Below are 16,098 nucleotides of genomic sequence, written 5' to 3' on the forward strand. Positions count from 1 at the left end.
ATGGTATCTATCTATGCTCAGTCCCTCAATTGTGTCCAACTCTTTGCAACCCTATGGACTGTGGTCTGCCAGGATCCTCTGTCCATGGGATTTTCCAGGCAGGAATGCTGGAGTGGGTTGCCATTTCCTTCTCCAGGGATTCATGGTACCTACCTGGAAGATAACTGTGGTACTTAAGTGTGAGATTTACAGGCAGTGCCTGACTCGGTACTGGCACTGCTAGGTGCCCAACAAGTATTAGCCATCCTCATTTTGATCCCCATTAGACCAGAAGTGGCCTTCGGCAGTTCAGCCCTGGTGTCTCCTGCTGTTTGGTGGTGCTTGGAGGTTAAGTGTGTGAGGTTCTCCACAAGCCACAGAGCTGCTCTCTCATTAACTCCCCCTCTCTCCCCACACACACTTCAGTACTCAGGACTTGGGAAAAAGGACACTAAACAGATTATGACTCCATTTCGGGAATTAAATCAAAACTCAAGACTAACTCAATTTGGCTTCCTACGAGAGGGAAAGGTTAAAAGGGAGTGAGGAGGCGTCTGGGTGCGCTCTCAGAATGGTAATGGGTTCTGGGTCCTTGCTCCCAGCTCTCAAAAGAGCCCTTGCCTGAGGGGGATACCCTGGGGTTGGGGAGCAGAGGAGCCTTAGAGCTCTAGGTCACCTGGAGTGGCAAGGGGTTGGAAGATGGCCCAGGAACATTTCCCCAAGCAGGATCTTCTCCTCACGGCCCTCAGTCAGCCCAGCCCTTGGCTGAAGGGGATCCCAGGACTGGACAGGACCTTGAGGTGGTCATCTCAGAAGGAATATCTGTGCTGACCTGCTTCTTAAGACCTCGAAGCAACACTGATACTGTAGTGTTTTACGTGCAGATACACTTGTTAGACAGCCCTAAGCACTGTGACCTGTGTTCTTGTATGAACATACAGTCTACATGTGAATATCCGCCCAACTCTCATTCAGCTTCCTGCATTAACCCAGATGATTCTGAGCGACATGAAATAAAAAGTAAAAATCGATTTCTACTTCCGGAAAAGTGATAATTTTCCACAGCATTTCCTCCTTTGCTGCTAACACTCTCTTTCCAGTCTTATAAGGACCATATTTCCCCTTATACAGAAGGGGAAACTGAGGCTCAAGGAGACGGGTAGGTTGAATCACAGAAGCAGTAGATCCAAGGATGAACCCCGAACAGAAACCAGTGCCTTTAGGAGGAGACAGGGCAGGGAAAGCCCCGCTTTGGGCTTCACCTGGAGGTCCCAGGCCTCCCCAAAGTCCAGTGGGATGGGGACAGCGCCGGGGAGGCCGTCGCTGCGGAGGGAGGGACTCAAGGGCTCGCCGAACAGCGGGGCCTCGGGCGAGAGCGTCGCCAGCGCGTCCTCATTCCGCGATTACTGTCAGGGGACCATCCATCAGCGCTGCCCGGGACGCTCGGCCAGACTGCCCGCCGCCCGCCCGGGTCTCTCCAGATCGCATTAGCGTGGGGTGAGGGCGCGCAGCGGCACCGGCTGCTGGGAGAGGGGCGGGCTGGCCACGCTGGGGGGTTGGGGACCTGGGCTCCCGCAGTGGAGCCGCTGCAGGGGCAAGGCGGAGGCTGCTTTAGGGGGTCTTCCTTCCAGTCTCCCGGCTCTGGCGTCTTAAGGTCGAGGAAGGGGGCACTAGAACACGGGAGCGGTGGGGGAGGGGAACCCAGGGCTCCAGGGAGGGGGCAAGGTAGTTTGGGAGACCTCTCTCACTCTTTACCGGTAAAGAGGAAAACGGGAAAGAGTTGGTTGGGGAGGGGAGAGATTGAGATAGGGAAGGGAGTGGATTAAGTGGGAGTTGTTTATTCTTTGCTCAGTGTCTGACTCTTAAGTGACCCCATGGACTGTCGCCCGTCAGGCTCCTCTGTCCATGGGATTTTCCAGGCAAGAATACTGGAGTGGGTTGCCAATTCCTTCTCCAGGGATCTTCCCAACCCAGGGATGGAACTCAAGTCTCCTGCATTGGTAGGTGGATTCTTTACCACTGAGCTACCTGGGAAGCCCGGTTAAGTGGAAGACAGGGACTTAAAAGGGGAGAAAATCGAGGAAGTAGAGAGAATGGACGAGGAACAGATACGCAGGGGTGAAAAAAACCTTGGAAATAATCTAGCGCAGCCCCCTCATTCTACAGAGGGAGAAAGTGAGGCCAAGAGTTTGGCCAGCTCTCCCATAGCCTTCCCTGCTCAGTTTGTCCTCTGGGGATGGGCAAACCTCACTAATTGCCATAAGATCAAAACCAGCGGGCTTGAGGTTGGATATGAAGAAGTACTTCCTGGTCCCACAGTCTGGAACCACTTTTTTTGGCTGAGACTCTAAAGCAGCTGTCCTTCCCTGAGTGTGAAGTTGGCACCATCTGCCAGGGAAAGACTTGTCCACTGCAGTCAGATTCCCTGGTCTGCCTGTATAAGCCTTGGTGCTGACATACTGGGGGGCTCCAGAGAGCCTGGTTCCTATCCATGGGGCTTGTGCTCTAGACATGGATAAACTCCCATCTCTCTGGCCTCCTCTCCCGTCCCTGCCAGCTCTGCAATATCATGGAATCCCTGAATCCTTGGCAGCCCTCAGATCATCTCATCCTTCCTCCTGCCTCTGGACTGTATCTGAGTGGTTCCTGCTAACCCACCCCAGCCTCTCTCCTTCAACCTGTTTCCTGACAATCAGAAGTCCCCCCTTATGTCTCAACTTGACCCCTCCACCCCTGTGGTCCTTCATCATCACTTTGGTGGGATTTTGTCATGACCAGGACTGAAACAGAACATTCTTTCTACAAGCAAACGCTCCTCCTTTCCAGGGGTACCCAACCCTTTTGAGAGCTCTGGAAACTTCTCTTTCCTCTTGCTGAAACCAGCTCCTATATGTGCTGAGGTAGGGATTGTCTTTTGAGAAGAGTTCATCTTTCTCCACAGCCCAGGTTACACTCAGAGGAAGGAAAATGTGAGGGAGTTTCCAATTCCAGCCTCTGCCTCTGAGTCTGGCCCCTGAAGAGGCCTGGGGCTCAGTAGAGGTGATAAATGAACAGAGCTGGGATAGGGGCAGATTCTCTGTACCCCCTTTCCAGCCCAAACTCCCAGGGACAGGGCCCCTACAGGACAAGAGAGATATTCCTGACACTCCAGTCTAAAGGCCATAGATAAATTTCAGCATTACTCCTTCTTGTGGACAAAGGGATGCCCTCAGGACTTGTTTAGTTGCTAAGTTGTGTCTGACTCTTCCAAGTGGAAAAGCCTGGGAAAGAGGTTGTTTTTGCAGCCGCTGTTGCTTTATTCAGAGGAGGATGTCAGCCTCACCCCAGGAGCAGTGCTGGAAGCTGAGAGGTTGGGAGTATAGAGTGAATTCTTCCAAGGGCATGCTAGTCAAGGGGGTTGAAACGCCCAGGCCAGAAAACCATCCAAGGAAGGAAGCCATGGCAATAACTCTGTCTCTGCGCTAACTCCACATACATTGTCTCATGTGATCCTCAGTGCCGGGTGCAGTGCCTGGCACGGAAAATATGCTTGTTGTACAAATGGATTCATGAAGAGCCCTGGGAGGAAGGTCACGATCCTCAATTATAGATGAAGAAACAGAGGCACACAAAGGTTAAATGACTTGCTCAAGGTCATGTGTCTCATTGGGGCAGGGCCAGATTTCAGGGGAGAGCTACTTTTGTGGTCGAGGGTGCTGGAGAAGAGGAAGGCAGGAAGGGAGGGATAAACGATCAGACACCAGACTGGGGAGGGGAACAGAGGAGAGCTGCATAAAGAGATGACTCCCTGGACAAAGATGACATTTCAGACCATGCAGCTTTAGAATTATCTCACTGAAGGCTGACTGGTAGCATACACACAGCCCTGCGCATAACATGGAGAGGTCGAGGGGGAGACTGGGCCATTAAAGACCAAGAGAGGGAGTTGACACTGACAGTCTGGACACATGACCCCTTAATGCCCCTCAGTGCTGTAGCAGTCTCACTTCCCTGGATCTGTTCTTGTTATTGTTATTATTGTTGTCATTGCTTCTGTCTGATTTTAATTATCTTATTTTTTTCAAATAGGAAATACATATACATGGTTGAGAACTCAAAAGGCATCAAAAGTTATACAGTGACAAGTAAGTCTCCCTCCCACATGCTCAGGACCGCCAGGCCACCCAGGTCCTCTCTCCATTCTAAACACAGCAACCACTGGCTTGTAGAACCCTCCAAAGATATTTTCTCCTTCTCCTGGCTTGTACCCTAAAGTTGCCACAAAGCTGAGCTGAGCACAGTGGTTTGGGAGAAAGGGGTAAAGGGAGACACCTAGATTGGTGGATCTGGGAGGACCAAGCACCTTCACTTCCCCCCACCCCACCCTGCTGAGATGACTGTATGCCTTGGGAGCTCGGAAGCCTTGCAGGTGAGAGGGAGGGGTTAGGGGTCCCAGCCGAGGCAGGAGCCCTTTCCAGGGCTCTAAGTCCCCACTCTGCCATCCCAGGAGCCTCAGTGTTCACCTGGCTGAGGCATCACCCAGTTGGGTCCTGCTCAGGTTCTTCAGAGAGCCAGTCTCCATACCTTCCCTCTCCTACCCGTTGCACTGTTGGGAAGTCTTCCTGGATGTCTAACTCCAATTCCTTTTACTTTTGGTGCAGCTCATGGTTTTGGCTTCTGCCCTCAGTGGAGATGGAACGTCCTCTTTGAGATGATGACTCGATTCCCTCCATGAACATACACAATAACATACGCCCTCCCCCACCTTGAAGACCTCTGAATTCCCGTCCACCCATAATTTCCAATCACTTCGTTCTTGCCTGGCACATCCCTTTGGTATTATTATCCCAAAGTGCTTCTTGGTCACTGAGGTGATGAAATTCCAACATAAAGTCAAATCTTCCACCAGATTCAGGGGGTAGATCCAGGCTAGTCTTTTTGCCAACCCCCCAGCTTTAGTGATGGCCCAGCACAACCCTTGCACTTGTGTGCATCACCTTGACCCTCCCCTCTGGCTCTGGGCCTCGTTCATGGCCTGCAGTGTGATGAGGCATAAGTGGAGCCCATCCTAGGGTGGCTTCTCCTGCCTTCCCTCCAAATCTCATCTTTTGTGTTTACTCATTAAGCAGTTATTATTACTGAGCACTAGTCTAGGTTCTTGGGATACACTGGTGACCCAAAGAGAGAAAGACACCTATCCAGGCCAAGTTTACATTTTAGCAGGGTGAGACAGATAATAAACAATACATTTATTAGATAAGTAAATTCTATTATATATTAGGTGGGAGTTATTACCGAAAAAAATAAATCAGAGAAAGAGGGATCAAGATGAAGGGGAAGTCTGCAATTTTAAATATTTTAGTCAAGGATGTCTCACTGAGAATATAGTATTTGAATAAAGACCTAGAGATGAGGATGTAAGTTAGTCCTGCAACTATGTTGGGGAACAGAATTCCAAGCAGAGGGAACAGCTGATGCAAAGGCCCTGGGGCAGGTATGTGCCAGGCAAGTTTCTGGAACCTGGAGGCCAGTGAACAAGGAAGAGAGGGGGAAAGGATGGTATCAGAGAGGTAATGAGGGGGCCTGGTGACATAGGGCCTTGAAGGCTATCTTAAGGAGTTTGATTTTTATTCTGAATGGAAAGGACAGATATGACTGAACTGACATTTTAAATACGCCTTCTGTCTTTTGTGTTGAGAATGGATTGCAGGGGTGGAGGGTGGGTCAAGATGCAGGGAGACCTGTTGAAAGGTTCTGGCACTAATCCAGGTGTGAGATGAGTGGCTCGGACCAGGGTGGCAGCAGCCAACGTGGTGAGAAGGGCCCAGATTCTGAATCTGGTGACAGTTTTCCCTTCCTCGACTTCCATCCTCTGCTCTCTTCATGTTCTCTCTTCTTTTCTAGGTTGTATGTTTTCTTTTGCCTTGAAGACTGAGAGCTCCCTGGGGGCGGAGCTCAGTGCCCGTCCCCGGATCTGCCCAGCATCTAGGTGTGAAGGTCAGCAGGCCCCAGGGCTGCCCAGGAAGAGGCTCGTGAGCAGGGCAGTCCGGCAGCCCTCCTCGGTCCCAGGCTCCCTGAGCCGAGGGGAGGAGGCTGCTGACTCTAAAGAGGATGTGATGGACAGTTATTGAAGGCACTCAGCTGGGGGCTCCACTCCAGTCTTAATCTGAGCCGCCCTCGAGGAAATCATAACCAGCTCTTAAAAACATGTTAAGACCAAAGCTAGTGTGTGTGTTTTTGAGCAGCGCTTCAGACAGCTGCTTAATACTGGGGCCCTCTGGGCCTTTGATTTCTCCACCCTTTGCCTGGCCCTCTCCCCCCATCTGGCTGGTGTTTATCGGCCAAGACATTGTTTAAATCACACTCATTTCCTATAAACATTTCACTTGAAATGCCATCCACTGCTCCAGAAATTCATCTATCACCAGCTCAGGACTGTACTTGAGGAGCCTCGGGGTGATGGCTCCCCACCTCTTCCTTCTGTCCCCCATCATCCCTCCTCCCCTGACCCATATTCTCAGGTTTCACGCCCTAAGAACAACTTCCCCTCAGTGTAACCGTGCACTTAGTGCCAGGATTATTTATAACAGTTGAGATGGCAACAGGCTACAGGGAACAGCCCAGCCCATGGACACTGTCTCTTACAAAGCTCAATAAATGGACTTGGATCACTGTTTACCACCTGGTGTCTCAGTCTCCTCTGTGTTCCCTGCTTGCTTCAGGGGGATATGGGGGGATGGGGGAACAGGGGCCTGGGCCAGGTCAAGGCTGTCCTCAGAGTTTAAGGTTCTTATAAGCCAGGCCCCAAAGAAAGCGAACCCTTGTTCTCTCTCTGTCTCCTGCCTCTCATTTCGGGCCTCAGGTGAGTTCTCCTCTCAGAACTGAGCCACTCTTAAGGGTGTGTTCTCCAGCAGGGAGCCCACTGCCTGCCCAGGAGTTAAACTTGTTGTTTTTATTGTTCAGTCGCTAAGTCGTGTCCAACTCACTGCAACTCCATGGACTGCAGCACTCCAGGCTCCCCTGTCAAACTGGGGAAGGCATCTAATCTTAAATGGAATGGGGTGTGGGAGATTCTGGGGTCTCCTTCCAAGGAAAACTTTGAAATGGCTCAACTCGAGCTAGAGTGGAGGCAGGGGGATGGATGAATTCACTTCCTAAAGACGGAAAGCTTCCTGACTGACTTCCTCCCCCTCAGCCATAACAATTCACTAGTTGCCCTAATTTGAAGGCACTCATGTTAGGGCTGGAGGACCCTAACCCATTGAATGGCTCCTCTCCCAATCTCATTCATTTGGTTAGAGTCACCTGAAGGAAAAGTGTCATCAGCTCTCCTAGTCCTTCCCGAAGGCCTGATCCAACCCCTCCCCAGACACTGGGGTACCTCCAACTCCTTCCCTTCACACCTGTGACCACTTGCTGTGCTGGGGAGGCCCCCAGCTGAGTTCCAGGGAGAGCCCAGGTGAGAAATTTCTAGAAGGTAGGGAGGGATTCAGGGTTAAACCCAAGGTGGGGCAGGCAGGGGAGCAACCCTCGTCTTTGGGGGTCAAGTAGCACCCCTTTACAAGCCAAATGAAGAAAAAAGGTTCTAAAGGGAACACATGACTCCATAAAATAAAGGGACATAATTGGGAGCGATATCTAATTTATCTATTGAATGCCTCCTACGTACTCTTTTATCACTTAGATGGACAGAATATAATTGGTGTGCTGAACGCCATCAATCTCAGGGCCTGGGCTTCCTGTGCTGGCTACACCTATTACTGTCAGATTATGACACTGTAATACCAAGATCAATGACATTTTAAATGTGCTTCAGTTATGGGCAATTGCTGACAATAAAAACAGTGACAAATTGATGAAACTTGGGCAGCGATGATCTGGTGTCAAAAATAAACCATAAATAATCTGCTTTCCAAACTGGGAGAGGTGCCTGGGACACCAGCTTAAGGGGGAAAGGCCCAGGGAGAGCAGAGCCCCCCTCTACAACATCTTGGCCACTCAGGAAGCCACACCTGCTTTGGCAAACTCCCTGAAGGCCAGACTGTGAGGGCCTGATGGGGAGATGCAAAGGATGCAAAGGTGGTCTTGGGTTGAAGCCTGAGGTCCCTTCAGAGAGAGTCCCCATCACTTGGACTTTGGGAAGTGCCCCTGTGTGGCTGCCAAGTCAGGGGCCCCCTTTAACGGGAGTCAAGACACCCTCGAGCGGTCTTGTGGGATCCTGCCCACACTAAGGGATTGTTGGTCAAATCACAGAGTCAGACTTAGTCAATGTTAAACCTGGTGGAGACTTTGAGAATCTCTCTTGGCAAACAGTCTGGCTTTGTCCTGAGGGCTGGCTGGCAGAGGGAGGTTCAGTGTCTTTCCTCAGAGAGGCCTGCATGCGGGTGTGTTCTGGGCGCCTGGCACCAGTGTGGCAGGAATGAGTTAGAGGCATGTTCCTTTTGGGATCATGGAGTAGACATGGAAAAAGACGTGGTAAAAACAGATCAAGCCCCCCTGCTCAAAACCATGATGTGTCTCCTTCTCTGGTTTTGACTAATGTTAAAGGTTTCTCAGTGAAAGGCAGCTCTAGGCCTGCAACCAGCAGAGCTATTCAAGGGCGCATTAAGGCAGACCCTTCTCCAGTTCCTTATTTTTAAGGGATTTATCTTTTATTATTTTGCTCTCACATTTCCCCCTCATTTTAATAATCACAATTTCTTCGTATGGATACTACCGCTGATACTATGACAAGGTTTAATATTGGAGAGCATTTATTGAGCAACTACTGCATGCCAAACTCTGTCCTGAGTTTTTTACAGATATGGTTTTTAAGCCCCATAGCAGTCCTTTGAGGTGAAAGACATTTTCCACATTTAGAGGCTTAGAGATTTGGTGTCTTCCAGAGAGTCACCAAAGGAAGAAAGGAGCAAGAAAGGAATCTAAGATACAGACTCCAAGACTCACCTTTGTTTTTTTTCACTATCCTTTTCACAAACCATTTCATCCCATTTTATAGATGAGGACCCCAAAGCTAAGAGGATCCCTCAAGAACCTAGCTAGTCAGGGCAGAGCTGGACCTAAACCCGGCTTTTCTGACTCCTGTACTAAACCTCTGCTCTTCCCAGGTGTCCCACAGCTGTCTCCTTCCTCAGGAGACTGCTACTCACTTGGCCAGGTGCTGCAGCCTGAAGGTGGCAAGTGGCCACGGTCTGCCCGATTCCAAGCAAGCAGTGGTTGAATCTTCACTCTGCCACTTGACAGCTCTGTGACCTTAGACAAGTCACTTCACCTCTCTGAGTTTCAGGTGGTTTGAGAATTTAAATGACATAATCCATATAAAGCATTTGGCACCAGAGCCTGGTGCATAGTAAGTGTTCACTAAATGTAATCATTAGAGCTATAACCTGGGACAGTGGCAGGGAGTGTGACAAATGAAAAATCAAATTGAGAAGGGACTTCCTGGGGGAGCAGGGCACACACGGAAGCATTTCTCACCTGGGGTATAGAAGCCACTTGGTGGGAGTACCACAGGATACATGAGAAGCCTCTCTGAGGGCCACAGAGGTTATTTGATGGCAAATATCATTTTTATATGAAGACATAAAGACATAAAAAATATACTATGAAAAAAACATATATATACTCTGTAATAGAATGCAAAAATTGCATGATTTTAAAGCTAAAATTTAAAGCATCAAAAGAATTTGGTCCTTGGTGAGGGCCCTTCAAGCTAAGCCCCCAGGCCATGCGTGTGTGCTAAGACGCTTCAGTCATATCTGACTCTTTGCTACCCCATGGACTGTAGCACTCCAGGCTCCTCTGTCCATGGGATTCTCCAGGTAAGAATACTGGAGTGGGTTGCCATGTGCTCCTCCAGAAGATCTTCCCAACCCAGGGATCGAACCCGTATCTCCTTCAGTTCTTGCATTGCAGGTGGATTCTTTTACCGCTGAGCCACCAGGGAAGCCTGAGCTCCCAGACCACTGGGGTCCAATTCATTCTTGTCTAATATCAAAAGGACTTTGGCAGAAAAGCTTGAGAATCCTCATGTCAGGGACAGAGCCTGGACAAGAGCCAGGATTTCTGACTCAGTCACTCTTTAAAAGAGTAAAACAAACACAATTGTTTCCACAGCTTAACCTTCAAGTTTAGCATTAAGAACATGAAGTATTCAATTTAAATTTATGACAACTTATTTCTGATTCCTTCCTGTTTAATAATTACAAGCCAAATCACTAACCATAAACCCTGTGAAAAGTCACACTTTATAGAAGGTGGCAAAGCAGAACACTTAACATTGGTTGGATTCTTAAGGAAAAACCCAGGGGCTGCCAAACACTTAGATACTTTTAAGTTTTATGACCACGGGAGGGATTTGCCCCTCCAGGTCTCATGGACTCTTTCCTCTCTTGACCCCTACTCTAGTCCTCTGCGGATGCTCTCTGTTGGCCCAGCCTTGGGGCTGCCGAGGGTTCAGGGCTTTCATATTCCCAAAAGGCCTTGGAGTGTCCCTTGACCAATTATAGAACACCCACAGGACACACCTACCTAGGGCTCTGTAACCAACCCAGCAGCTGCTGCCACCATGGCTAACTTCTGCTCTTTTTAAAATCCTACCTTCTTCTCTCTTCTTTTTAAAATTTATATGTATTTATTTTTCATTGGAGGATAATTGTTTACAACACTGTTGGTTTCTGCCATGTAGTGTAAGTAATACATGTTAATTGTAGAGAAATGTTAAGAGTCCAGGTGAAAAAGAGGAGAGAAAAAAGTCCCCAGAGTTTCCCCACTAAGGAAGATCCTCAATTCACTCGGCAAGTCAAAGGACTGTGGGAGTGGTGCTGAGTCACCTCCTGCTTAAGGCGGAAGCCTGCATAGTGTGACTCTGTTCAGAGTGGCAACGTGGTATTCTATAGGGTCGCAAAGAGTTGGACACAACCGAGCGACAAAAAAACAACTTTGGTAGGGAGTATTGTTCTGATAAAAATCAGAAGCCTTGGTTTCCCTGGTGGCTCATTGGCAAAGAATCTGCCTGCCAATGCCAGGGACAAGGGTTGGATCCCTGGTTGGGGAAAATCCCACATGTCTTGAGCAACTAAGCCTGTGTGCCATGACTATTGAGTCTGTGCTCTAGAGCCAGCGCAACCACTGAGCCCAGGGGCTGCAACTACCGAAGCCCGTGCGCCCAAGAGCCCGAGTTCCGCAACAAAAGAAGCCACCACAATGAGAAGCCCAAGCCCCACAACTAGAGAAAAACTCGAGCAGCAACAAAGACCCAGCACAGCCAAAAATACATGATAAATAAATAAAACTTAAAAAAAAAAAAAATCAGAAGCCTGCCCAAGTTTAAGGTGGAAGGGGACTGGCCACAGCCCAGTTTGAAGATCGTTAGATTGATCCTTGGGTGACTCTAAGGATTGGATCCGGGGGACAGCAGACCTTTCAGTGGATCCCACCACCCCATAAAATGACAGGCTCTTAGAGAACTGGGCTGACCAGGGTCAAGATTTTTCCCTCACCTACTCCACTACTTCATGACATTAAAAGTTCTTTGAAAAAAGAGCAAGTCTAAATTGCAAATACTCTCAGGAAAGAGAGTTGAGTGACTTAGTTCCATTTCTGAGAGGAGGAAATGCCTTACTCTGCCAGACCAGACAAAACTAAAGTGAACTTCTGGTCCCTCCACCCCACCCCGAGAAGGGCAGTGGGAATGGTAAAAGTATTTCTGCCCCCCAAACCCAGGGATGATGTGGAGAAAGGCCACTTAGTCATACCCAGGTCCCAGAGACCTCTGAGACCAGGTGAGGGTCTAAAAAGAGGATCTGAGACAGATAAGCATGAAGCCGTGAGCTGGCAGAGTTAGTTCAGGAAACTGGTGCTGGAGGCAGAGAAAGGGCGGGCAGGGAAGGCTTCCAGGGGAAGGTAGTGAGTCAGAGGAGGAGAAAAATGAGACTGAGCAGGTCTCTGTGTAGAGATGGAATTGGCAGCAGAGGGTGGGTAACGGCTGGGATGGGGCAGGGGGTGAGGAGGTGAGGAAGGGGAGGGGTGGCAGTGGCTTTGGGGGGGCTCTCTGCAGAGGGTAGCCTTTTGAGGCGATGGCCAGAACTCTGGGTCTTAAGAGCAGGAAAGCAGGTTATATTTCACATCCTTCTCTGAATAGAGAGATTGGATTTGGTCAAGAATAAGTCCCTAGGAAGCAATTGTGAGCACCCCGCCCGTCCATCTTGTTGATGAATATGGAGTGGGAGCAAAGTTAGGAGTGTGGGCGTCTGACAGGTCTTTATGATTCTAGAATCACTTATTACACCTTCTTCCTCCTCCTCTGCCTTGGCTAATGGGCTGTGGGTACCCACCACGCAGAGGGCAGCAAAACTCTCATTGTGGGTAGCACAGAAGCTGGGTCCTGCACTCCTGGCCTTCTGAGGAAACTATTTTTTTGAATTGTTTGTTTTTTCAGCCCTAGAAGGACTGAACCTTTCCCCCTCCAACTTCTGGGTCCCTCCAAATCCTTCATAGCCAGCAATCCTGAGAACCAGAAGTCTGGTCTGTTCCCTAACATCAGCCTTCCTGTGCATGGCTGTCTCATTACCTCTTGCCCAGAAAGATGGTTTCTGGATGTACCTTTCTCAGCAATCCAGGTTCACCTCCTGGGACCCTCATCTTGGAGGCTGGCACCATCACCAGGTCAGTCACGTTGGGCCGGGAATCTGGGAGTCATCCTGGATTCCTCCATCCCATCAACCTCTCTGAGCCAATACTTACTGAGCATCTTCAGAGAGGCAAGCCCTGTTCATGGTGCTGAAGACCACCAGGTACAAAACAAATCCCTGCCCTTATCAGCTTGAGAATCAGTGACCTGATGTGTGGGTTCCACTTTCAGAATGCGTTACCCTCTTTCCCGCTGTTACTGTCCTCAGTATTCCCCATCACCTGGAAGCTTCTGGTTAGTCGCCAGGATGGTCTTACAAACTCAAGTCTAACCTTGTTGGTGCTTTGCCAAACCTCAAATGAAGACTTAACTTTTAAAAATTCAGAGTGAAAAAATCAAGTTGTAAATTATGTCATAACAATTGGATGGTTTTTTAAGAAGCACTGAAGCAATATAGTATGCTATTCATGGATCTATGTATGTGGTTAAAAAAAACAGAACAAGGAATTCATGATGGTGGGACCTTGGGTAGGAAGGAGAATGGTACTAGGAGGGGAAAAAGGAGCTTCAATTTTATGTCATGACCTGTTTATTTTTAAAAACTCCAGAGCAAAGTTGATGAAATATCAGTAGTAGCTTAATAAAACCTGAAGTCTTTTGGTGGATACAAGAGTGTGATATTATTCTATTTTCTTGAATTATAGAAAAACTTTTCAAAATTGAAACCATAAAATCCTCAGAAGTCCTTCACGATCCCCACCCCTTTAAAAGACTACTATCTTGGGCCTTCATAAACTTGTTTCAACCTACTCTTTACAATGAAGGACTGGCCGTTTCCCAAAGATGCCACAGGTGCCCTGGCCCCCGGGGCCTTCATCAAGGCTGCTCTCTTCTCCCGAATACCCTTTCTGGATTGCTACTTCACCCCTGCCCCCTGGTTAGTATAGCAAGCTGGTTAGGACTGGGAAGGTAGAAACATTATGGGAAAGACAACTCTTAATTGACCTGGTTTGTATTTCACTGCAGCTAGCGAGACAGATCACCTGTTTCTTTTTATTTAAAATCTGGTTTGTTTCAAAGCTGCTATCAATGAGAAGGAAGTGGAAAGAGTAAGACCCTCCACAGAGCCTTCCTGCCCTCCCCTCTCCCCCAAATAACCCAGCCCTGAGGCAGAAGCTTCCCAGCAGAAAAAGGAAAACTGATAACCTCATTCCCTGGTCTGGCTTTGTTAGGATTATCATCTGGTGTTCCCTGCTGCTGCTGGAAGAGCTGCTTTAGTGCAGACCAGTGCCATCCCCTGCCTAGAGGGAAGAAACTTGACCGGAGCCTGATTTGACCACAGCTCTTGGTGGGATGCTGAACAGGCACACAGACTGGCCCAGAACACCCTGCCATGCTGAGCTGATCTGTCCCTGATTTCCACGCACCCTTTGGGATAGCTTTGGTGTTGCTTCCCTACATCCTCCTTGCATGCCCCCTCACAGACCAGAGTAGGTGCCCCTTATATGCCTTCAATGGCAACTGTCCCTTCCCCTTCATAGCACACATCACCCTGAACTCTGCCTGCCATTATGAACCTGCCTCCTGTATCAAGTCTTGCTCTCCAAGAAGGCAAGGACCAAGTCTGTTTGCTGTTGCATCTTTAGTGCCTGCAACTTTACCTGGCTCATAGTAGATGCTCAAGACTTTTTTTTTTTTAATGAATGAGTGTTCTCTGTTACTAGACTGTGAGTATCTTGTTGACAAGGACTATGCCCTGATTATCTCTGGATCTTCAGTGCCTTGTATAGTGCTTGGCACATAGTACGTGCTCAATAAAAGCTCCCCCATTTGAGTGACTGGAACTTGGTTTCTCCCCTTACAAGCTGGGTAGAAGAGAGAATCTTTGCATCTCTCTCTCTTCTCCCCGCTGTGTTAGGGCTGGTGGTTGAAGCTGTGGGACCCTTCCTGCCTTCAATGACCATAGATTCAAACATTCTAATGGGACAACAGAAAGTGCTAGTCAAGTTTCTGGGTCCTGATGTCTCTCCTACTGACCACCCCAACTGTGGGTGAACTCCTTCAGAGAAGGCGCTTCAGGGCCCCTCCCCATTCACTTCAATCTCTAGCATCATCAAAGAGTCCAGGGAAATTTCATTTTCACCCCTTCTTTCTAATCCCATAGCATCTGTAGTTTGTACTTGTTCCCCCATACTGTTTGTGTGAGTTCTGTCTCTAACCATACTGCACCATCATGCACTATTTTAAGCAGGTTTAATAGATGATCCTTGCAAATTGACAAGAAGAAAACAACACATACCAAGAGAAAGCAGAAGAGGATGTTTTCTTTTTTTGTTTTAACCTAGAATTTGTCATCTGGTGCTTGCTAGCTCCTTAGTACAGTGAGAAGTGCACTTGATTTCTGCAAAACATCTGAGGAGGCATAAAGTACTCACTCCAATATTCTGGCCTGGGAAAGTCTGTAGACAATTTTGTTGTTGTTGTTTAGTCACTAACTCGTGTCCCACTCTTCTGCCACCCCATGGACAGAGGGTCACATGGACAGACAATCCATGGGGCCGCAAAAGAGTTGGACACGACTTAAAGACTAAACAACAACGATAACAACAACGAAAGTACCCTGGAATAAAGACCATGTCTTTTATTTGTATTATTTTTCTAATTCCTCCACTCTAAAGAGTTTGCCAAAGTCCTCGGTTTAAGCCCTGAGTGTTAACTGGTTGATTTAGCTTTGGTTGTGGTCCACTGAGATCCCTGGATCCTTTTAAGCCAAAGAGTTATGCCCTCCGATGGGGAAACATAAGGTAGGGGAAGGGCCTTTAAATGTGACCCGTGAGAGGTGGTTCTCCTGGGCCTCAGCCCCCAGGCTCCGAGTGTAAGGTGGGAGGGGAGTGAGGAGAGAGGACATAGGTACTCTTAGAAACTGAGCTGGCAGTTCAGGGTAGGGTTGGGGGAGTGGGGAGAGGGGAAGAGAGGAGTCTGGGCGAAGGCCAGAGGTGGCTCCCAGGGGAGTCCTCAGAGCGGGCAGCCGGACGTCGCTCCATCCTTCCCGCCTGACGGATGGGTCTGCTGCTCAGGCACAAGCTGTCAGGCCAGGCCGCTGCCAAGGCAGAACAGTGGCGCTTCTGTGAGCGCTACTCCGCGCCTGGAGAATGGGGCCCTCCAGGAGAGTGATGGACAAAGCAGACGTCCCGGGCAGGAGCCGTGAGGGGCGGGGCCCCGGAGCCGCTGGGTCACAGGAAGCGTGTCCGCCTCCCCAAACGAGGGCCACAGGAGGCCAGCAGAGGTGGGGCGGTGGGCAACCGTGTGGGCAGGCGGGCAGGGACAGGGTGGGGGTGGGGATACAATTTGGGATTGCTGTAGTTGGGGGTTGCTGTTGGCCCGAAGAAGAGAGGCAGAAGGAAGGCCGCCGAGGAGGGCTGAGCCCCCGCCCCTTTAATAACACGAGCCTTCTGCCTTCAGTTGCACGGTGTTTGTTTCCGGTCAGACGCCCAGAAACCTTCCCATCT

General features: G+C 49.3%; 1 long non-coding RNA gene across 1 annotated transcript; it reads left to right on the forward strand.

Annotated features, from left to right (window-relative positions):
* Positions 1-1,871: 1,871 nt before the first annotated feature.
* On the forward strand, positions 1,872-6,613 carry LOC138987825 (uncharacterized). The gene is made up of 3 exons (XR_011464117.1): positions 1,872-1,979; positions 4,048-4,103; positions 5,863-6,613. It is a non-coding gene; the product is annotated as an uncharacterized lncRNA (long non-coding RNA).
* Positions 6,614-16,098: the final 9,485 nt, after the last annotated feature.

The sequence above is a fragment of the Bos mutus genome, chromosome 5 (assembly GCF_027580195.1).
Source record: "Bos mutus isolate GX-2022 chromosome 5, NWIPB_WYAK_1.1, whole genome shotgun sequence".
NCBI lineage: Eukaryota > Metazoa > Chordata > Mammalia > Artiodactyla > Bovidae > Bos > Bos mutus.